The sequence below is a fragment of the Maniola hyperantus genome, chromosome Z (assembly GCF_902806685.2).
Source record: "Maniola hyperantus chromosome Z, iAphHyp1.2, whole genome shotgun sequence".
NCBI classification, from domain to species: domain Eukaryota; kingdom Metazoa; phylum Arthropoda; class Insecta; order Lepidoptera; family Nymphalidae; genus Maniola; species Maniola hyperantus.
This window is the reverse complement of record NC_048564.1, coordinates 15212318-15236536: the sequence shown is the minus strand read 5'-3', so window position 1 is coordinate 15236536 and position 24219 is coordinate 15212318. Positions and strand designations below refer to the sequence as shown.

The 24219-nt window shown below is 47.0% G+C and overlaps 1 pseudogene; it reads left to right on the top strand.

Moving 5' to 3' along the window:
• Positions 1-24219, top strand: part of LOC117995271 (titin-like) — a 113709-nt pseudogene that overhangs the window by 19782 nt on the left and 69708 nt on the right.

Sequence of the window (24219 nt, the reverse complement as noted above, 5' to 3'; positions counted from 1 at the left end):
GCGATGGCGTCTATTGGTTGACGATGATGATGATGATGATGATGAAGGATTCTAACGATACCCCACACATCCAAATCTGTTCAGGCATTGAGAGGTTATAGTGGAACAAAGAAATTAACTCCAAGAAACTGTGATAGTGGTTAGAACGTTCGGCTTCTAATCGGAAATCGGAGGTTCGATCCCGGGCTTGCACCTCTAACTTTAAAATAAAGGACTAAATCGTACTTTTGCCATAAGATTTTACCCATAACTTTAAAATAGCGCATGAGAAGTCATTTTTTACACATTATAAATAACTACACGATCTATGAAGTTGGTTAAAAATGAGCATTTTCTCTTGTGCTGTAACTTACTTATGATAATGTGTTTTTATTTTATTTTATTTATGTGCCAGCGATTTGTATGTACATTTTAAATTATATATTATGCATCTCTCTGTTTAAAATTCTACGGCTATGCATTAAATTTTTGTACTTACTTACTAAGCATTTTTAAGAAATTTTCACCTATTAACTCTCTAAGTGAATTTGACTATTGAATAATGAATAATATTCACCTTTAAACGGGTAAGATGAACCTGGCTGAGATATATAGACACTTTGACTTTGCTCAGACTTAAGATTGAGTTAAAACGAGACAGATTTACGTGAGCGATATAGCTCTGTCTCGTTTTAACTCTGTCTTAAGTCTAAGCAAACTCAGAGTGCGGTCTATAGATCTCACCCTTAGACTTAAGACACTAAAAACGAGACAGCGTTATATCACTAGCATAAAACTGTCTCGTTTTAACCGTATCTTACGTCTGAGCAAAGTCATACATTTTGAGAAAAGACTTGCCATGTTATTGCTCTATGTGTCTAATATCAAAAGTACGGCTAGTCCTTAATACTCAGAACATGGACTGTTAGAAGTAGCCCTATTGTGACACTTACTGTTAGAGCGAGATAGCTAAATGCATTTAAGCTCTTGTTAGAACGTGACAAAATGATTATGTTTTGTCCTTATCACCGTGGCCACTTTTTTTTGTTTGCCAAAATGTATTTGTTTTTGTACGTGAGTATTTGGCAAACAACGTGAAGTGTAGAAGGAATGACATTTCACAAGTAAGGAAATCTGCTTGAGCGAGAGGGACTGAGGGGACCACGCTAGTTGCAAATCTGGACATATCTGTGCCTTAATATTACTTTTGACATGACAGTTGACACATAGAGCAATTAATATGGAAAGTCCATTCTCAAAATGTATGCATTATACGCTTGACATTTTATTCATTACCATTATTTTATGTTTTGCTTGTGTGAAGTCTGTGTAGAACTTATATTTTAATCCTTGCTCAATTTTATGGTAATATTCTAACACCAGTTACAATGGTAAAATGTATAAGGCTCATCAGACATTGTTTCAACCTATTGTACCTACCTGCATTTCTTGAATAAAACATTCATTCATTCATTCATATAGATCTCAGCCTTGTCTATGGTAAAATTACTAAAAAAGTATCTAAGTTTTTGTATCCTATTCACGTGAAAAAAGATGGCTGCCGTGACCTTGACCTAAATACGATAAATCATAATGACCTATTGATCGGTTACCTAACTATAGGAATCGAACCTTTATCTGATCGTGACCGGCCTACCTGATGGCTTATTGCCATAGAATTAAGACTAGCTTTGCTCGCGACTTCGTCCGCGTGGACTACACAAATTTCGAACCCCTATTTCACCCTTTCAGGGGTTGAATTTTCAAAAATCCTTTCTTAGCGGATGCCTACGTCATAATAGCAATCTGCCAAATTTCAGAACGACCCGTCCAGTAGTTTTAGCTGTGCGTTGAAAGATCAGTCAGTCAGTCACCTTTCCTTTTATATATTTAGATTAGGTAAGTATAGAACAAAGATGTCTAAGCGAATTTCTTGAAATCGACGTCTGAGCATATACTTAGCCTTACAGTGCCATAAACTTATAAGTTCAGGCGTGAAAAATTGGAACTAGAGCCGCACCAGCCGCCATTTCGAAATTCACGCGAAGTCGCGGGCATCAGTTAGTATTGCAATATAAGTTAGTATTGCAATATAATTACAGTACACGGCCGAAAGAAATGTACATCGACTTTTAGATGGAGATAGCAGATTTGTAGAGCGTTGTCCCTGTCGTTGAGACCGACAAAACGTCATATAGGTATGAACGACAGAGACAACGCTTTACAAACTAGAAATGTCATTCTATAGGCCGATGTAGGTACATTACTTTCGGCCGCTTACTGTAAGCTATATTGAACCTTTGTTATGCTGAAAGAATTTTAATTTCATTTTTTTCTTGGCGAATTTCTTGAATAGCAATACCAAATTCTCCAATAGCGATTCCTGAACAGATAAGTTGGTGACCAAATAATGTAGCTAGGTACTTGCACGTCGGTGGCCCGACTACATTGGGAGACCTTTCCGATCTACGAAAACGATGTTATACACTTCGAAATTAGGCAATAACAGTATAATGCACGTACGTACCTTGAACTGCTGATTGCACTCGTTGGTATTCCACCTGGATCCAGGGATTTTTAGATGTGATGACGTTGATCTTCGATAGAAAAGATGCGCGCGCGATGGTTTTCGCACCAGCGTTCTTTTTCGAATCTTTCTTTACCTAAGGTCATTTTATATTTATTATTTTATTATTAGCACTGTACACTGTACGCTCCTTTTGACACCTACGTGCTTGTTTAAATAAAATGACAGCCTGTATAGAAAAGTTTGTAAAGAAAAATGGTAAACTGCGATAGCCTAGTGGTTAAGACTTCAGATTCGGGAGTTCGGTGTTTGATCCGGGCAAGCACTTCTCTAACTCTTAAGAGTTATTAAATTTCACGCTTATCTGTGAAGGAAGACATCGTGAGAGAGCCTGTACCTAATCCTTGTGATGTTTTACCAATCCTCACTTGTCCATCATGGTGGACTATGGCCTAATCTTTTCGTTCTGAAAGGAGACCCGTGCTCAGTCACTGCTGAGCACAGGTCTCCTTTCACAGGGTTTCTATCATCTCAACCTCGGCTCACTAGCTGGCGATAGGTTGAGATGATAGAAATTGTAAAGGAGTGTCAATTTGTTATTGTACTAAAATAGCGTTATAGTTTTAAGATATCTTTTTATTTATACTTAATAATAATTTAACAGTTGCCAATAATATAATTATGATTGACAATATGCAAAGCGAATAAGTAAGCTTATCTAATGTTATTAGGATGTTATATGTTATATATTAATCTCAATCAAAACGATTACAAAACGAGCTTTTTATATTTTGCACTCGCCATCATTATTTCTTGGTTTAAGTAATCGTAAAAATTATGTTCGCGTCTTGTGTACGTCTACCAAAATGGCTCTCGTAATAAGATCTGAGTTGGGTGCACGAAAATAGACGCGCGAAAACATCTCGTTTGCCTCGCCGCGTCGCGCTGATTCACCGACACCGACCCGGCCTGCCCCCCCCCCCCCCCCCCCCGGCCCCATTCTCCACCGGCCCCTTTCTCCCAGCGAGTCATCTTCCACTCCGCTCCTGCAACCCCAATCGCTGCATCCCTATAGTAAAACTATACAATCATTAATGATATAATAACATAGCACTTAGCGAAGTCATGTTAATGTGGTTTTTGTATTGTTACAGTGGAGAGCTCAGTTGGCGCCCTGCCGATCGCTTCCGGCAGACCCGGAGATCCTTCTCCACCGATATTCGAACAGATCTTCAAGAATGCGAGGTTCGCGCAGGGCGGGAACGCTAAGTTCGAAGGGAAGCTGAGGGGCAACCCCACGCCGACGGTGTCATGGACGCGCAAGAAGGCGCCGCTCGTGGAGTGCAACAAGTACAGCATGAGCTACGACGAGCGCACGGGTGACGTGTCGCTGCTCATCAAGCAGATTGGACCGGGCGATGAGGGCGAGTACACGTGCACGGCGCGCAACCAGTACGGCGAGGCCATCTGCTCCGTGTACATCCAGCCCGAGGGCGCGGCGCAGCAGCAGCAGAGCTACCGCCACGTCAGCGAGAGCGTGCAGCACAAGTCCTACGGCACGCAGGGCTTCAGCTCGGAGCAGTCGAGCCAGTCGCAGAAGTATGCCTACACGAACGGCACCTCTGACTACTCTTCCACCGAAGACTTCAAGGTGGACACTTTCGAATATAGACTGCTGAGAGAAGTATCCTTCAGAGAAACTATCACAAAAAGGTACATGGGCGAAACCGACATTCAAATCAACACAGAAATCGATACGACGTTAGGACCAGTGTCTCCCCCGAAAATATCACAGAAACCCAGAAACTCCAAACTACAGGAAGGTGCCGATGCTCAATTCCAAGTCCAACTTTCAGGAAACCCAAGGCCGCGCGTGTCGTGGTTCAAAAACGGCCAAAGGTTGGTCAACTCGAACAAACACAACATAATCACTTCGAATAATCAAACTATCCTAAGAATAAAAAGCACACAAAAATCTGACAGCGGTCACTACACACTCCTAGCCGAAAATCCCAACGGATGCATCGTCACATCGGCTTGCCTGGCCGTCGAATCCCCTCAGGAGACGTACGTGCAAGACCAAAGGTCCCAGCTCATAATCGACACGCAACAAGTACAGACTGAAAAAGTAGCAATAGAAGAAAAAGCTCTCGCTCCGCAGTTCGTTAAGGCCTGCCACGATCGAGATGTCACGGAAGGCAAGATGACGCGATTCGATTGCCGCGTCACGGGCAGGCCTTACCCAGAAGTCACGTGGTTCATTAACGATAGACAAATTCGAGACGATTATAATCATAAGATATTAGTAAACGAATCCGGTAATCATGCACTTATGATTACAAACGTCGATCTCAGTGATAGTGGTGTAGTAACTTGTGTGGCGCGAAACAAAAGTGGTGAAGCGTCTTTCCAGTGTAGACTGAATGTTATAGAGAAGGAGCAAGTTGTAGCTCCGAAGTTCGTGGAGAGATTTAGTACGTTGAATGTGCGAGAGGGTGAGCCGGTGCAGTTGAACGCGCGCGCCGTCGGCACTCCTACACCACGCATCACATGGCAGAAGGACGGAGTTCCGGTCGTGCCACATGCGGAACTCCGGATCAATACCGAAGGTGGGGCCTCGACATTAGATATTCCCAGAGCCAAGGCGTCGGATGCGGCATGGTATCAGTGCACCGCACAGAATGTCGCGGGCTCCACGGCCACTCGGGCGAGGCTCTACGTGGAGGTGCCCAAAGAGCCCCCGCCCGAGCAGAAGCGGCTGCACCTACCGCGGCCTACGAAAATAATTGAACCAGAGTGAGTATCACCTTTTTTCATTTGTATAAAATCAATTTTAGCTCGTAAATCACATTACTTAATGAGGGTTTTTTGTCGTAGGCCTGCTCCTGGTCCAGAAATTATTTATTTAAGACACGTGGAAAGGGCAAGACCGTTCGTTCCTCCAGGAGAGGAAGATCGAGTATATCCACCTCCTCAATTCATCGTTCCACTCAAGAGTTTGACGCAGATGGAAGGTGGAAAAATTCATTTTGAAACTAGAATAGAGCCAGTCGGCGATCCATCTATGAGGATCGAATGGTTGAAAAATGGGCAAAGTATAGAAGCCAGTAAGTATTTGTATTTAATTGAATCATACCGTTCATTTTGCCTTTGAGTATGTTTCAATTTGTCTTCATTACAGGTTCTAGATTTACTTCTGTGTTCCGGTTCGGATACCTCTCTCTCGACATGATGAGTCTGAATTTCGAAGACAGTGGAGAGTACACATGCCGAGCGGTAAGCGCTACAGGCATGGCCGAGACCAAGGCGGTGTTACAAGTGACGCCGAGAGCGACGATTGAGAGGAGCAGTCAGCATCCGCAGAGCTTGCAGTACATCCAGCAGCTGGAGGATTACTCCAAATACCAACACCAAGAGTCGGTCGACGAACAGACGTCACAGAAACCACAGTTCATAAGACCACTGCAAGATCTAGGCGAACTGCAGGAGGGGCGAAATGCGCACTTCGAAGCGCAACTCACCCCCGTCAGCGATCCTACCATGAGAGTAGAATGGTACAAAGATGGCAAGCCGATCACGGCCAGCTCGCGAATCACGGCACTCTTCAACTTCGGCTACGTCTCCCTTAACATCATGCACCTACGGGCTGAAGATGCGGGTTCGTATACAGTGAGGGCCGTGAACAGACTCGGCGAAGCCATCAGTACCGCTACTATTCGAGTAGCCCTCAGAAGCACCGTCACCTCAGATCTCGGAATACCGGAACAACGAAGGTACATCGAAAAAACTGAGCAGCTAGAAGCTTACCAGCAGCAACAACACCAGAAATACTATCAGGAAGCACCCGAAAGCACACAGAGACCTGAATTTAAAACACCTATTAAGGATCAAAGTAACGTTAAAGAAGGTGGATTTGCTCACTTCGAAGCACGCCTCGAACCCATCGGCGACTCGACTCTGAGAGTCGAGTGGTTGAAAGACGGGCGTCCAGTCGAGGCGAGTTCGAGAATCACTACATTCTTCAACTTTGGATATGTAGCATTAACTATTAAATCGGTGACAATCCACGACGCCGGCCATTACACGTGCCGCGCTTACAACGCCCTCGGACAGGCGACTACGAGCGCCAATCTTTCGATCATAACGAAGAAAGACATCATAGCAGAATCTCAACATCCCGGTGGACTAGAAAGAATACAATACTTAGAAGATTCCAGTAAATATTCCAAACGAGCGGACGAAGAGGTTCGGATCACACAAAAACCGAGATTCCTCGGTCCACTGAAAGGGACGAATAAAATAGTTGAAGGACAAAGTGCTCACTTTGAAGCTAGAGTAGAACCTCAAAGTGACCTAACTCTGACTACCGAATGGTACTTTAACGGGAAACAAATAAAGTCAGCCAATAGAATACAAACTTACCACGACTTCGGCTATGTAGCTCTGGACATCGCCAACGTCCGAGCGGACGACTCCGGAACGTACACCATCGTGGTACGCAACGCCGCCGGGGAGGCGCAGCAGAGCGCCTCGATGCTGGTCGAGAGTAAGGATCTTTTACTATATTTTTATTAAGTAAAAAAAATTATCCCTTTTATTATTTTACATAAAAACTAAGTAATGTATTTTTATCTTGCAGCACGATCGGGCATCGATACTTCGAGCATACATCATGGCTTATACGAGAAGACTCGACAAATGGAGGAATCGAAGTTTGTCGAACCTGTGTATCACATCGAAGAGATTTCAAAGTCAAAACCCGTATTCGTACAGCCCCTTTCTGATCCCCCGTCAGTATCTGAAGGCAAAAACATTCATCTCGAATGTAGACTAGAACCCATGGGCGACCCGACTATGCGAGTGGAATGGTTCCACAACGGCAGAGCGGTCACAGTCGGATCTCGATTCAGGACTTACTACGACTTCGGGTTCGTAGCGCTCGACATCATCCACGCGACATCAGTGGACTCAGGGGAATACACCGCGAGGGCAGTTAACCACTTAGGTTCAGCACATACATCTGCCATGGTCCGCGTGATCGAACGTTCCGATATAGTGACAGACACCCAAAACGAACAAGCGGTAGAACAAATTCAGATGCTAGAAGATGCGGCGCGACGAGGCAGGCAAGTACAGGAAGACATAACGGTCATGCAAGCCCCTCACTTCTCACGGGCACTACACAATATTGAAACTGTGGAAGGTACAAACGTTCATTTAGAATGCCGGCTGCAACCAGTCGGCGATCCAACAATGAAAGTCGAATGGTTTTGCAACGGTAGACCCATCAAGACCGGACACAGATTTAGACCAGCGTACGAATTCGATTATGTCGCCTTGGACCTTTTGAGCGTGTACCCTGAGGATTCTGGAGTATACACTTGCCAAGCGACTAACCAGCTAGGAGAGGCAGTAACATCGTGTGCGTTGCGAGTGGTGGCTAAGAAAGATTTAATCTTTGATACGCAGCATCCTTCGGGATTAGAGAAAATACAATATTTGGAAGATGCATCTCGTTACAAGAAGTCGGATGTGATCGACGAATCGATTCACATCAAACCGAAATTTATCACAAAACCCAAGTCTATTGACAACGTTAAAGAAGGACAACACGTTCACTTCGAATGCAAACTTGAGCCAGTCACTGACTCAAATCTTAAAGTGGAATGGTTTAAGAACGGTCAACCGGTTACTATTGGTCACAGATTCAGACCGATTCACGATTTCGGCTATGTAGCCCTCGATATCATCGACCTCATCGCTGAGGACTCAGGTGTGTACACGTGCAAAGCCGTCAACCAGCTCGGCACCGACGAAGTCAGCTGCCGACTCGCGTGTCGCGAGACGGCGGACATCGTTCGTGGTACTCAGAACGAAGCTGGATTAGAACAAATCCAAGTGTTGGAGGACAGGTCCAAATATTCAAGATCTGATTACCTCGAAGAAGTGACGACGCAAGCTCCTATATTCACAACTTCACTGAAGAATGTGGAGATCAAAGAGGGTCAGCGTGCTCACTTCGAGTGTAGGCTTATTCCCGTTTCTGACGTGACGATGAAAGTCGAATGGTACCACAACAATAAACCTCTAAAGAGTGGATCTAGATTTACGGAAACGAACAACTTCGGCTTCGTCGCGCTCGACATTATGTCGTGTTTGCCGGAAGACTCCGGAACTTACACCTGCAGGGCCATTAATGCGCTCGGAGAAGCCGTGACTTCCGGAACTGCAGTCGTGCACTCTAAGAAGTCCATTTACCTAGAAACACAGCACGAGGGAGCTTTGTCGAGGCTGACTCAGTTGGAGGACTCGTCGAGATATCAGAGGCACTCGGCCCAAGACGAAATAGTCACCCAAGCTCCCGTGTTCACTAACCCCATGAAAGATTTGCGAGTGGCCGAAAATCAAGCCGCTCATTTCGAGACGAGACTCATTCCTGTCGGCGATCCCAAGCTGAAAGTGGAATGGCTGCGGAATGGAGTTCCGATTGAAGCATGTAAGTATTTCAACTAATCGTTATAAAGGGCTTCCGAGACGCTCAAGCGGCTTGACGTCCGCTCGTTGTTTTGTTTTGATAGGCTGCTTGACGGTTGCATCAAACAGCTTGATGCGCCCGTCAAGCAGCTGGAGCCAGCAAACGGCACTTTTCCTATCCGAACGTGGCAAGCAAAAATATTAAATCGCATTACCACTGTACTTAAATGCTTGACTCAAGAATCAAGTAAACATTGTGAACGGTCAAAATGCATGGCTCAAGCAAAAACCCACGTGATTGAAGTCCAGCTGCTTGACCGTCTCGGAAGCCCATAAAAACGTCGAAAAAATTTGTTTTGCAAAAATAAACTTTGTGATTTGTTTCCAGCGAACCGCATCACCACCATGCACGACTTCGGGTACGTGGCCCTTAACATGAAGTACGTGAACCCCGCGGACTCGGGAACTTACACATGCCGCGCTACCAATGAACTCGGAGAAGCTGTTACCTCCTCCACTCTCTTCGTACAATGTGAGTGGTTAATATTTACTATGTAATACTGGTGTTTGATAAAACAATACATGCCGTTTGGCCAGTGATAGGACTCGGTGAAAGCAGATTATGCATCATCAGCCACAGTTCACGGCAGTTAGGAAACTTGTAATACGTCAAATGTTACCTACATTTGACGCTAGGTAGGCTATGAAACGACTAGGTATCTTTGATTTCACATCACCCCTAGCCTATTCGACAGATATCTATTCAGGACCAAATCCGAAAATTTCCTTTTCCTCACTCTAGTTCACTCTGCCATCAGCTGACTCTCCATAGTGGTGAAAGATGACTAGATGATCTTCAGTCATGAGGGACCGAATGGAGAGAGAGGCTGTTTAGTATTTCCAATGTCTTTACTATACTGACGTTGTTATTTTGTTCCACAGCTAAATCTTCCCTGGAGTTGCAATCGCAACACGAGACGGCCTTACAAAAAATTCAGCAACTAGAGGACACTTCACGCTACCAGAGGAAGGAAGACGTGGAAATCGCTGTGACTCAAGCCCCTCGCTTTGTCACTCAGCTGAACGGCCCTTCGAGGCTGGTGGAGGGGCAGAGTGCTCACTACGAGTGCCGCATCGAGCCCTACCCAGATCCCAACATGCGTGTCGAGTGGTACTTTAACGGCAAAGTGCTGCAAAGCGGACACCGCTATCGCACGGCGTTCGACTTTGGGTTCGCGGCTCTGGACATTCTTACCGTGTACGGGGAAGACTCCGGCGAATACACCTGCAAAGTAATCAACAACTTGGGACAAGCGATTTCGTCTATTAAATTACACGTCCAATGTAGGTTATACTTAATTAAAACCTATGCTTAGTACAGTGCCCAGCAAACAACTTGAGCACTACCGCGATTGGCTGGTGGATGGCGGGTGCACGCGATTGGTTGATCAGTCGGCGCCACTGCACGCGATTGGTTAATATGTCGACTTTTGCTTCGCAGATTCGTCAATTTTTCCCACTATGCTACTTCAGGTCCAACTTGTTTGTCGGACACTATATGAGATTGTACAACTACCCAACGTTAATAGAATTCAAGCGTCGAAAAATTTACGCGGGATAGTAAACTGGATGTTAACTGCCTTGTTTTAAAGCTCAAGTTTGTCTATACATCGACAGCCAGCGCTCCAAATGGAAACGTTGCGAAATTAAAATCGGTGGTACTTTAAATTTACGAACTTTAGAATCTATTTTTCATTGCGTTATTTTGTTTCGACCCTCGAATTTCATTAATGTTGGTGAGATGTGAAGCCCATACTAAGCACACTGTGTTTTAAATCGAAAAGTGAAGTGTGGATGTTTACCATTTTTTGCTTTTCAGCTAAGGAATCAATCATCAGGGATACGCAGCATGAAAGCGCACTAGAGAAGATTCAGTATCTCGAGGATGATAGCAGATACAAACGAGTCGCTCGGGATGAAGGGTTCGTCGCCGAGAAGCCCCAGTTCGGGAAGCCCCTCAAGAACGTCCACGTGGCGGAGGGCCTACCCGTGCACTTGGAAGCCACGCTCACTCCCGTCAACGATCCCACGATGCGAGTGGAGTGGTACTGCAACGGAAGACCTATTCAACAGGGGCATAGGTTCAAGACCACTTACGACTTTGGATATGTAGCCTTAGACGTCCTGTATGCGTATAGCGAAGATTCTGGCACCTACATGTGTAAGGCTACGAATGCGGTCGGCGAAGCTGTCACCACTAGCTCCGTTAACGTAGATGGTGGGTGATTTCTCATATTATATAACTAGCTGATAACTGTAACTTCATTCACGTGCAACGTATGCCACTCTCCAGGCAAAAAATCATGCCAATCTGTTGCTCCGTTGATTTAAAGGCAAACCAAAAACCAATAAACCAACAAACAAACACACTTTTGCATTTATAATTTGTGTAATGAGTTTTCACTCAGTATTCACAATCGTTATCTTTGTGACAAACTGAAGTTGAGAGATGTGTATTATGTATGCAAACCTGACCACTGGAGCCAATTCTATATCAATGGTTTTATTACTATTCTAGCTAAAGCTTCGCTGTATCTCGACACGCTGGACGAGCAGCGCCTGAGGAAGATCAAGGAGCTGGAACAATACGAAAGGCCCAAGGCCATTGAACAGGAAGCACCGGGTCAAAGACCAGTGTTTTTGACCGCATTGACCAGTTTAGAGAACTTAAAAGAAGGTGACCGTGCTCATTTCGAATGCCGAGTTGAACCTATAAACGACCCCGATCTCAAGATCGAGTGGTTCCTCAACGGCCAGAAGATTAAAACAGGGCACAGGTTTAGAACAACGCACGATTTCGGTTACGTAGCGTTGGATATACTGTACAGTTACGCAGAAGACTCCGGCACTTATATGTGCAAAGCTACGAACAAACTCGGAGAAGCAGTTAATACATGCACATTGAAGGTTGCAAGTAAGTTTCACTCTCATACTTAAGTAATAGTTTAGCTTTACTTTCGTTACTTGATTTGTCTTTACAACTCTTTTTTTATAAAGCGTTCATATAAAACAATTGGGGCTAATATGATTTTTTATGTTGTAGGCCACCGAAGTATAATATTGGACTCGCAACATCCTATCGGACTCGAAAAAATTAGACAGCTAGAAGCGCAAGGACATCCATCGAAAATGGAGGTCGAAGAACCTAAGATTTCGCCGCCAAAGTTCGTCGTAGAATTGAGAGGAACGACCCATGTATACGAGGGACAAACGGCGCACTTCGAATGTCAAGTCGAACCCGTCCACGACCCCAACTTGCGCATCGAGTTCTATCACAACGGCAAAGCCTTGCAATCTGCGTCGCGGTTCCATATCACTTTTGATTTTGGTTACGTGTCTTTGGATATCCAGCACTGCGTCCCGGAGGACGCCGGCGAGTACTCCGTCAAGGCCATCAACGCCCTCGGCCAGTGTACTTCCGCCATATCCATGACGGTAACCGCAAAAGGCAGTATCATATCGGAATCTCAGCGCCCCCAGGGACTCGAGAAGATCCGAGAGCTAGAGTCCGCGGAACCGTTCAAACGGCCGGAGATACCGGAGCCGGTCACCAGGCAGCGTCCCGTCTTCACGCAGCCGCTGCAAAACATCGACAACATACAAGAGGGGCAGACGGCCCACTTCGACTGCAGGCTCATTCCCGTCGGCGATCCGACTCTCAAAGTGGAATGGTTCAGAAACGAAAAGCTCATCGAAGACAGTTCCCGCATCACCAAAACGCACGACTTCGGGTACGTGTCGATGACCATCGCTCACGTCCGCGACGAGGACGAGGGCGTCTACATGTGCCGCGCGTCCAACATGCTCGGCGAAGCGGTCACGACTGCTGCGATGAGGATAAAAAGTAAGCTATCTAGGATTTCAATGACTTAATGCCTAACTAGCGGACGGATTTAGATTTTAAAAATCCTGCGGGAACTCCTCGATTTTTCGGAATAATATTATAGTTGATCATATCCGGGGTGAAAGCTATCTCTGTACCTTTCAAAATTAAACACATGAACAGTTAACAGGCAATTGTCACACTTGCATTTATAATATTAGTATGGATTACAGCGACTTTTTTTATCGACAGCTAAAGCAGCAATACAGTTGGATACGCAGCATCCGGAGGGTATGAAGAAGATTCAACAGTTAGAACAACCGCAGCAAAGAAAGCCTGACCAACCTGAACGTGAATTTGAGAAACCTATTTTCACTCAAGTTCTTACCGGACCCTCGGAGTTGTGGGAGGGGCAGCACGCGCACTACGAGGCGCGAGTAGTACCCGTGGGCGATCCCAGTCTTCGGTTCGAATGGTACATCAATGGGGTTGAACTCAAGATGGGTAAGTTTCACCTTTTGTACTTAAAAAACCAGTCAAGTGCGAGTTAGCCTCACACACGACGGGTTCCGCACCATCGTACAAAAAATCCCAAATCATTATAGTAAAAATTCGCAAGTTAATACCGGACGGCGCCATCTTGATGTGATTTAGTAAACTAATTATAATATCGGAAATACAAATCTTGTTTTTGTGATGTAACCAAAAATTCACGGTTTTCAGATATTCGTTTACTTGTGCTATAAGACATTGCTACCTGCCAAATTTCATGATTCTGGTCAATGGTTAAACCCTATAGGTTTCTTGACAGACGTGACAGACAGGCTGACCGACAGACAACGAAGTGATTCTGAACCCTAAAAATATTATTAAGTTTAGCCAATGCTAATTAGTAATCTTCCCGTCGCAGGTTCACGTTTCCGCACCACGCATGACTTCGGTTTTGTCACGTTAGACATAAACTCGGTGGTACAGGGTGATGCGGGTCTGTACATGTGCAAAGCTATCAACAATGCAGGCAGTACAGTCTCATCTACTTCCCTCAAAGTGAAGACCAAATCGACTATCATCGACGAGGCGATGAGACCCGAGGCTTGGGAACAAATTCAGCTGAAGGAAGCCGCAATGAACAAAGTTCCAGAACAGTTCGTCGAGCCGGGCGTGCAACAAGCCCCTATATTCACCACCCATCTTCAGAGCTATGACAAGCTTGTTGAAGGGCAGCACGTCCACTTGGAAGCCCAAGTAGAGCCTCGAACTGATCCACATCTGCGCGTTGAGTGGTTCAAGAACGGTATGTCTTTAACTACCGGAGCGAGGCTGAAGAGCACTTTTGATTTTGGTTTAGTTACTCTTTCAATAAATTCGGTGAGATTCGATGATTCGGGTATATACACGTGCAAGGCGATTAATCTCATTGGAGAAGCTGTTTCCACTGCATCGATAAAGATAGAGGATCGACACTGGTTACTTGGAGACTCTCTTCATCCTGAATCTTTGGACCGAATTGGAGCCTTGGAACAACCTAAACCGGGTAAACCAGAAGCAGCAGAGCCAGTATACGAAACACCCGTATTTATATCTCATCTAAATAACATAATATGCAAGGAAGGTGATAATATTCACTTCGAGTGTAACGTCGAACCGTCCAGAGATCCTACGTTAACCATCGAGTGGTTCTTCAACAACAAGCCTCTACCATCAGGTACGCGGTACAAGAGCATACACGACTTTAGTTACGTGTCTTTAGACATGACTCATACGTACGAAGAAGATTCCGGCATATACACTTGTAAAGCTACTAATAGCAAAGGCTCAGCGACGACGTCTGGCACACTGAGATGTACTGGAGACAAGCACATCTATCTAGATACCCAACACCCTCAAGGTAAAGCTGGTTTGGACGCTGTAGAACAAGCGGAAGAAGCTAGGCTCGCCAAGGGACGAAGGCCTTCCGTTCCAGATGCGGAATATCCCAAACCGGAATGGATAGTTCAAGTTGCTCCTGAACATCAATTAGTCGAAGGACAAGCGCTTCATCTCGAGGGTCAAGTGGAGCCTAAGAACGATCCCAATCTTCAAATTGAATGGTATTTCAATGGAAAAGTTTTAGAACAAGGATCACGTTTTAAGGTCAGGAGTGATTTTGGATTTGTAACGTTAGACCTGACAGATGCATATGAAAGAGACAGCGGTATCTATACGTGTAAAGCTTTTAATAAACGAGGTGAAGCGTTCACTTCGTCGACTATTTACTGTACGAGCAAGGAAAATCTAATTGAGAGGACCCAACATCCCAAAGGCAAGGAAGGATTGGAGAAAATCCAAAATCTGGAGGAATCCCTTCGTAGGGAGCCTGGACAGATGCCTGACGACGACTTGGGACGAGCGCCCGAGTTTGTAACGGTGTTCGAAGACATCACCGATATATGTGAAGGACAAATCGCTCATTACGAAGCCACTTTAATACCCACCGGTGACCAATCTATGGTTATCGAATGGTTCTACAATGGCAAATCTATTGAGGCGAGTCATCGCATCCGTACTGTGTATGCCTTCGGCATGGTAGTGCTCGAGATACTCGGAACCAAGACTACAGATTCTGGAATTTATTCATGTAGGGCTACCAACAGGTGGGGACAGGCCGAAATAAGCGTGAAGCTTGAATGTGTCGATAAGAGCAAGGGTCAAAAGCCTAGATTCACGACCCACTTACAAAACATTGAAGGCCTCAAAGACGGACAAGCAGCACACTTCGAATGCACCGTAGTCCCCGTTGATGATCCCGATATGAAAATAGAATGGTATCATAACGGTCAGCCGATGCGTCATTCTACAAGGATTAAAACGATTTCTGACTTCGGATTCGTGGTGCTCGATATAGCTTACACGCAGAATCATGATGCCGGAGAGTACGTTTGTCGAGCCTACAACAAATACGGAGAAGATTTTACTAAAGCCACCATATCCTGCTACGGCAGAAGCGGCGTTTATTACGACAGCTTGCAACCGGAATCGTTAGCTAAAATTCGTGAGCTGGAGAGTCTGCAAGGGCTGCAGCAACAGGCCCCTGCACCTGCTTCGGCAGAGCCACCAAGGTTCATCACTCAAATCCAAGATGTTACCAAGTTGGTCGAAGGACAGAGTGCTCACTTCGAAGCTAGATTGGTTCCGGTGGATGACCCCGACCTTAAAGTTGAATGGCTATGCAACGGCAAAAAGTTACCGCATGGACATAGATACAGAACTTTCCATGACTTCGGAATTGTGATTTTAGATATTTTGTATTGTTATGAAGAAAATTCAGGAGAATATGAATGTGTGGCTACAAACAAATTAGGACGCGATTCCACAAAAGCCACGCTGAAGTGTACATCGAAGGAAAACTTGATCTTGGACTCGCAACTCCCGCGGGTAAGTACTCTAGCCGTGAGGCAACATTTTGCAACCTTTGGAAACTTTATAAAAATTATTACATTATACTTTAAAAAATATATTTAACAGGGCATGGAAGGTGGGTTAGAAAAGCTACAGACGTTGGAAGATTCCATGGTTCGCAGAAAGGACACAGAAGTAGAGGAAAAACGTGGAAAGGCTCCAGTGTTTACTGTTCCATTGTCAAATATTGAAAATCTGAGAGAGGGCGAAAACGCACACTTCGAAGCGCGATTATTGCCTACTGATGATCCCAAGCTAAAGGTAAGGGCTTAGTTATAAATTCTATTATATGTTATGGTATTCGGTAATAACTAAAAATATCTATGTATCCTTAAAATTTTATTTTTCTATTTCTACTAGGTGGAGTGGTATTGGAATGGAAAATCATTGAAGACCGGATCAAGGTTCAGAACTTTCTGCGACTTCGGGTTTGTTATTCTGGAAATTTCACCTACTTATCCAGAAGACTCCGGTGAATACTTGTGTAAGGCGTACAATGACTACGGCGAAGCAGTCACGACTGCTGCGATGAAAGTACAAGGAAAGAGAAATATCATTTTGGAATCTCAGCTGCCCAAAGGTATGGAAGGTACCATCGACAAGATCGCAGCCTTGGAGGGCTATTCCGGAACTGCGGATAATCTGACGCCCGAAGCTGAAAGCGGCAACCCGCCGGAGTTCATCACTACGCCATCTGATCTCGTTTTGCAAGAAAATTCATCGGCACACTTTGAGTGTCGCCTCGTGCCGGTCAACGACTCTAGCATGACGGTAGAATGGTATCACAACGGAAAGCCACTGCTTACTGGCTCGAGAGTGAAGACGATCAACGACTTCGGATTCGTCATCTTAGAGGTTGGCGGCGTGTACCAGCGTGACGCCGGCCTCTATACCTGCAAGGCGACGAACAAGCACGGCGAGGCCACCGTGTCCTGTAAGCTTCAAGTCAAAGGCAGACAGGGCATCATTCTCGAACCCCAGTTGCCATCGCAGTTCAAATCGGGAACCGAGAGCATCCAGAAGCTAGAGGAGACTCTACACAAACGCGAGGAAATCACGATCGAAGATGAAAAACCGAATCCTCCCAGATTCACCGTCGAAATCAAGGACAATCTGGACGTGGCAGAAGGCGGACCCGTCCACTTCGACTGCCGCGTCGAACCCGTCGGTGACCCAACGATGAGGATCGATTGGTTCTGCAACGGCAGACCCTTCGCCACGGGCTCGCGCGTGCACATGCTGAACGACTTCGGCTTCATCGCGCTGGATATCGACTACGTATACACGCGTGACGCGGGCGAGTACACGTGCCGCGCCACCAACCGCTGGGGCTCGGCCACCACCACAGCCAAGGTCACGTGCAGTACCAAGCGCGACGTCGTGCTCGAGTCGCAACTGCCGCATGGCATGAGCGGCGAGAAGATCAAGGAGCTCGAACGCGGCCACATGCGGGATGCACCCAAAGAGGAGCCAGTCATCAGCTCGCCGCCCAAGTTTATTACCCAGATCCAGTCGCACACGGTCGAGGAGTCTGAATCTATTCGCTTCGAGTGCCGCGTCGAGCCGAAAGAAGATCCCAAGCTACGCGTCGAATGGTACAGGAACGGCAAGCTACTGCCGTCCGGTCACAGATTCCGAACCGTGTACGATATGGGATTCGTTTCTCTCGATATCCTGTACGTCTACGCCGAAGACTCCGGTGAATACATCTGCCGAGCGGTCAACGACTTCGGAGAAGATTTCACAAAGGCAACCGTGTCCTGTAAAAGTAAGTTTCGATCATCTCTTTGTTTCTGCTTACCTACTTTTGATCGACCTGACTGATTTATTATTTTTCGATGCAGAACTACCAGACATCATCCTTCAGAATCAAGTGCCTAGGGGAATGAAAAAGTCAGAAGCTTTGACTCAAATGGAGGCGACGATCAAAAAGTACACCTCTGAGGTGTTCCTGACGGAGGATGACCTGTACGACGTCGACAAGAAGCAACCACCACGGTTCGTGACGCAGATCCAGAGCCAGACCACTTTGGTTGAAATGGAGTCTACCAAGTTCGAGTGCCAGCTGGCACCCGTGGGAGACCCGAACATGAAAGTGGAGTGGTTTTTCAACGGCAAGCCCCTGTTACACAGTGAGTACTCTTCTAAACGATATCGTTACTTTAAGAAGTCGGTTAAAAAAACCGGCCGTGTGCGAGTCCAACTCGCACCATCTCAAACTCCACCAAATCTTAACACCACTCAAAGTTAATGGCGGACAGCGCCATCTTGATGGTATTTAGTAAACTATTTATTTCGGGAACATAAAACTTTAATTTTTTTGTGATGGAACCACAAATTCAGAATTTACAGATTTTTCTCTATACTTGTGCTATAAAACCAGCCAAGTTTCATGATTCTAGGTCAACGGGAAGTACCCTATAAATTTTTTGACAGATACGAGAGACAGGCAGATAGACAGACAACGAAGTGATCCTATAGTGGTTCCTTTTTTCTTTTTGACGTACAGAACCTTAAAAATGAAAGAATCAGTGGTTATGAATAAAACACGTTAGAAAGGTTCATCATCATCATCAACCAATAGACGTCAACTGCTGGACATAGGTCTCTTGTAGGGACTTCACACACACGCCACGGTCTTGCGCCGCCTGAATCCAGCAGCTCCCTGCGACTCGTCTGATGTCGTCCGTCCACCTATTGGAAGGGTTTTCCAACGCTGCGTCTTCCGGTGCGAGGTCGCCATTTCAGCACCTTGGGACCCCAACGTCTGTCGGTTGTACGAACTATGTGCCCTGCCCATTGCTACTTCAGCTTTGCAACCCGTTGAGCTATGTCGGTTACTCTAGTTCTCCTACGGATCTCCTCATTACTGATTTGATCACATCAGAAAGTTTATCATGACGTAATATTATACATCTGAATGTATCGTTCCAGAGAACAGATTCACGCCGATCTACGACTTCGGCTACGTGGCGATGAACTTCGGCTGGGTGTACCCGGAGGACAGCGGCGAGTACCTGTGCCGCGCCACCAACCTGTACGGGCAGGACGAGACCCGCGCCGTCATTCAGACCGCGGGCAAACCGGGCATAGTCTACGAGTCGCAGCTGCCCAAGCACATGAAGAGCATCGAGCGCATCCGCGAGATGGAGGCATCCTGGCAAGTGTGAGTATCCCATCCCTCTCTCGTTAGAAAAAGAACCGGCCAAGTGCGAGTCAGGCTCGCACAACGAGGGTTCCGTACTACAGTCGTATTTTTTCGACATTTTACACGATAATTCAAAAACTTTGATGCATAAAAATCTGTTTTAAAACGCACAGGTGAAGACCTTTCATATGCTACCCTACTTGATATAGGTATGTTACTTCGAAAATTGAAAATACTAATAATTAGTTCATGTGGTCATGGGACGTGCGGTGGTCGGGGAACAACTGACTGAACGCTGTAGGTTCTACAAACAAGCCCATGTGGCAAACGTGACGTCAGCAGACCCTACAACTTAGTTTTACTGACGTGATGTTCGTTTTCCGTTCCAGTGCGCCCGAGCAGGCGGTGGAGGAGAGCAAGCCGCGGTCCGCGCCCGTGTTCGTGAGCAAGCCGGAGCCCTGCAGCGTGCAGGAGGGCGAGTGGGCGCGCTTCTGCTGCCGCGTCACCGGACACCCCAAGCCGCGCGTCATGTGGCTCATCAACGGCAACACCATAGTCAACGTAAGCATCGCATCACACTCGACTATGTCCGAGTCTATTTATTCCATCCATATCGTCTCATGCTGGGCACATTTTCATACCATATCGTACCTTGCTGGGGACATTTTTATTCTATATATCGTACCTTGCTGGGGACATTTTATTCTATCATATCGTACCTTGCTGGGGACTTTTTTATTCTATCATATCGTACCTTGCTGGGGACATTTTTATTCTATCATATCGTTCCTTGCTGGGGACATTTTTATTCTATCATATCGTACCTTGCTGGGGACATTTTTATTCTATCATATCGTACCTTGCTGGGGACATTTTTATTCCACATCGTATCTTGCTGGGGACATTTTTATTCCATCTCGTATCTTGCTGTGGATATTCTTGTTCCATATCGTAGGGGACATTTTTATTCCATATCGTATCATGCTGGGGACATTTTTATTCCACATCGTATCTTGCTGGGGACATTTTTATTCCATCTCGTATCTTGCTGTGGACATTTTTATTCCATATCGTATCTTGTTGGGGACACATAGAGCCTCAATAGCTCAACAGTTAAAGGAGCGGACTGAAATACGAAAGGTCGGCGGTTCAAATCCCACCCGTTCCGCTATTGTCGTACCTACTCCTGACACAAGCATTACGCTTATTTGGAGGGGATATTCCCCATATTGCTCATAATGGATGGCTAATATTATCCATACTAATATTATAAATGCGAAAGTGTGTCTGGCTGTCTGTCTGTTTGTCTGTCTGCTAGCTTTTCACGGCTCAACCGTTCAACCGATTTTGACGAAATTGTATACAGGGATAGCTTGCATCCCGGGGAAGGACATAGGCGGAAATTTGAAGAGTTCCCACAGGATTTTTAAAAACCTAAATCCAAGCGGACGAAATCGCGGGCATAATCTAGTTATTTATAAAATAATATCCGACTGCGGCGAAGCTCTAAGTGAGTGTTATGTGTTTGGCCTGTATGTATGGCAGTTCCTATGTCTGCTCGTAACTACTCAACGACTCAACCAATTTTGGTGAATAATACTCTCACTCCAGACAGTTTGACAGAGTGTGTCTTAAAAATACCAATGGCGGATTTTATGCACTTTAATAAGTCAGTCTTCAGACTGGAAAAATGCAGTCCAAAACTGCAGATGAGATTAAAACTTATTAAATTAGGTATTTGATAATAATTTTGTTACTTAGTTAATTTTAAATTCTGGTAAATAATAATTAGAGCCATGTATAATTTTCCAGGGATCCAGATACAGGCTGACTTACGACGGAATGTACCACCTCGACATCCCCAAGACGCGGCAGTACGACACCGGCAAGATAGAGGTGATCGCGCGCAGCTCGGCTGGCGAGGCGCTCGCCGTCACCGAGCTGCGCGTCGTCCCGAGGCACGACGATTACAGAGGAGTACTCAAAAATGCGCCCCGGCGTAAGTTCCGAACACCTTTACATACGACACGTTTGAGTTATTCGACGCTTATCGAACTCCGAGTCGGTCGGTCGCGAGCCGATTCCTCGCTCGCGAACGACCGATTCGAGGGTACGACTAGGGCTCGTTCCGCTGCACTAACACACGCCCACGAGTCACACACACTCGACACGCTTTAGCACACGCTCCCGAACACTTCCCGCAGCCTTCCCCGCTTTCCCCGCTCCACCCGCCTCTGCGACTTCCCCGCGCGAGGAAGCGCCGCTAGTTTGCCGCTAATCTCCCGCTTCTGCAGGCTTAGCTTCGGATTCTAGCAGAGGTATGTTTTGAAGTTTGAGTTGAAATAAACGAGTCGAATCGAGCGATCCGCTAACTTCTTTCGATGGTCCCGCAGCATGGTACGACGAAACGACGCCATATCAGCGCGGCGAGACTGAACTGGAGAAGACCTTCGAGGAGAGACAGGCCATGCAACGGCAGGGCGTCATCGACCACAGACCCGAGCTGAAGACGAAAATCGTGAAGGACGCGGAGACGGAATGGCAGCAGACAGTGAAGAAGAAGAAGAGCGAGGAGTACTACAACAAGCTGCAGGAGCTTGAGAACGAGCAACTCGTCAAAGAGACCCGCCACCGCGAGGGCGCGCACCACTTCGCGCCCGGTGCGCCTAGCGCGCCCACCGTAGCACGCGCCATGGCGCAGCGCTACCTAGACCACCTGTGAGTATTCTGCTTCCAGTGAGGTGCTTCGCTGCCAGCCAGTGATACTGATTTGTGATCGACTTAAACGATTCTGTCATTTCAGGGAAACCGAGGAAGTCGTCGAAAACCAGACGCAAAAAAGAATCATTCAGAAGCCTAAGATTCCCGATCCGTCCGAGTCGACCGTTCATGGCAAGGAGATTCACGTCGCCAAGCAAAAACAAATTCAGAAGGAGGTCGTCGGTGACACGGAGATCACGCGCAAGATAACTTCCACGGAGACGACAGAGATGGAGCACAAGGCGCAGACGCAAGAGCGCGTGGTCGAGGGCGTCGTGAAGCCCAGCAACCCACCCGTCTTCACCAAGAAGATGCAGCCGTGCCGCGTCTTTGAGCACGAGCAGGCGAGGTTCGAGGTGGAGTTCGACGGCGACCCGTTGCCGACCATCAAATGGTACCGCGAGAACTTCCCCATCAAGAACTCGCCGGACTTCCAGATTCACACATTCAGTACCAAGTCAATACTCATAATCAGGCGAGTGTTCGTCGAGGACTCGGCCGTCTTTGCCGCCGTGGCCGAAAACCGTGGGGGTACCGCCAAGTGCAGCGCCAACCTCGTCGTGGAGGAGCGTCGGCGACAGGGCCGCGGGGGTCTCGTGCCACCCAGCTTCACGCTCACGGCGCAGAACGTCAACGTCGCCGCGGGACAGCTGGTGCGCTTCGACACCAAGGTGACGGGAACCAAACCGATCGACGTCTACTGGCTGAAGAACGGCAAGAAGGTTCAACCCGACATCAAGAACAAGATCCTCGAGGAGGACGAAGTGCACACCCTGCTTATTCTAGAGGCGTACCCACAGGACTCTGGCAAATATGAGTGCGTGGCGATCAACGGTGCGGGCGAGGCGCGCTGTGACGCCGAATGCGTGGTGAGCGCGCCCGCAACACGCGCGCGCTCCAAGCCCAAGAGCGAGGCCACCTCCGCGCCGCCCGAGGTGCTCGAGCCGCTGCAGGACCGGACGGTAGCTGAGGGCCAGGCGATCGAGTTCGAGTGCAAGATCTCGGGCCGGCCCGTGCCCACTGTGCAGTGGTACAAGGGTGACCGGCTCATCAAGCCCTCCAAGTACTTCCAGATGTCACGCACGGCGGACGACTGCGTGCTGCATATCTCGGAGGCGTTCCCGGAGGACGAGGGCGAGTACCGGTGCGTGGCCTCCAACCCCGCGGGGCGCGTCGCCAGCAGCGCGCGCCTTCGCGTGGCGGCCGAGGCGCCCACCGGCGCACCCGCGCTCACGCCGCTGCGTGACCTCGTCGTGTTCGAGGGCCAGCCAGCCCAGTTCAAGACCAAAGTGACCAGCAAAGTCAAGCCGACGATCCAGTGGCTCCGAGAAGGCGCGCTCATACCGGAGACCCCCGATTTCCAGGTGAATATCACGTACTAATTTCCCTTCAAACGTTAACTTTCTCTCGGTCGAGGTGCCGTCAGGTCATCTAAGACGGAACGCCAAGTCTCGAAGAGGGCGCTTCGGAGAATAAAACAGATCATATTATATTTTTTTATTCCAATACACTTTTACGAGTACTTTACGAATACGCCAATTGATTGCTCCGTTGCTGCGTAATTGAAGGACAAACCTACAAACCTACAAACCAATAAACCAAGAAACAAACACACTTTTGCATTTATAATGTGAGTAGTGAAGTAGTGACCTTATAGGTAAAACGAGTGACAGACAGACAGAGTAAGAAACAGAATGTAAGATGGCGAGTTTGTTCGATGGTCTCATCGTTGACGGCATTAGTGAAGAGTTTTCGTCTTGTTCGCAGATGATCCACGAGGGGGACAACGCCGTGCTGCTGATCGGCAACACGTACGAGGAGGACTCGGGCACGTTCACCTGCCGCGCCACCACCGCCGCCGGCCAGGTCGAGACCTCGGCCAAGCTAGTCGTCAAAAGTAAGACATAGACACAGGCAGCGAGCTCGCGTCGTGCACTCTTAATCCATTAACGTAGCGTCTCTGTTCATCTCTGTACCTCAGTGAGATCGGGTGAAAACTACTTACCACTG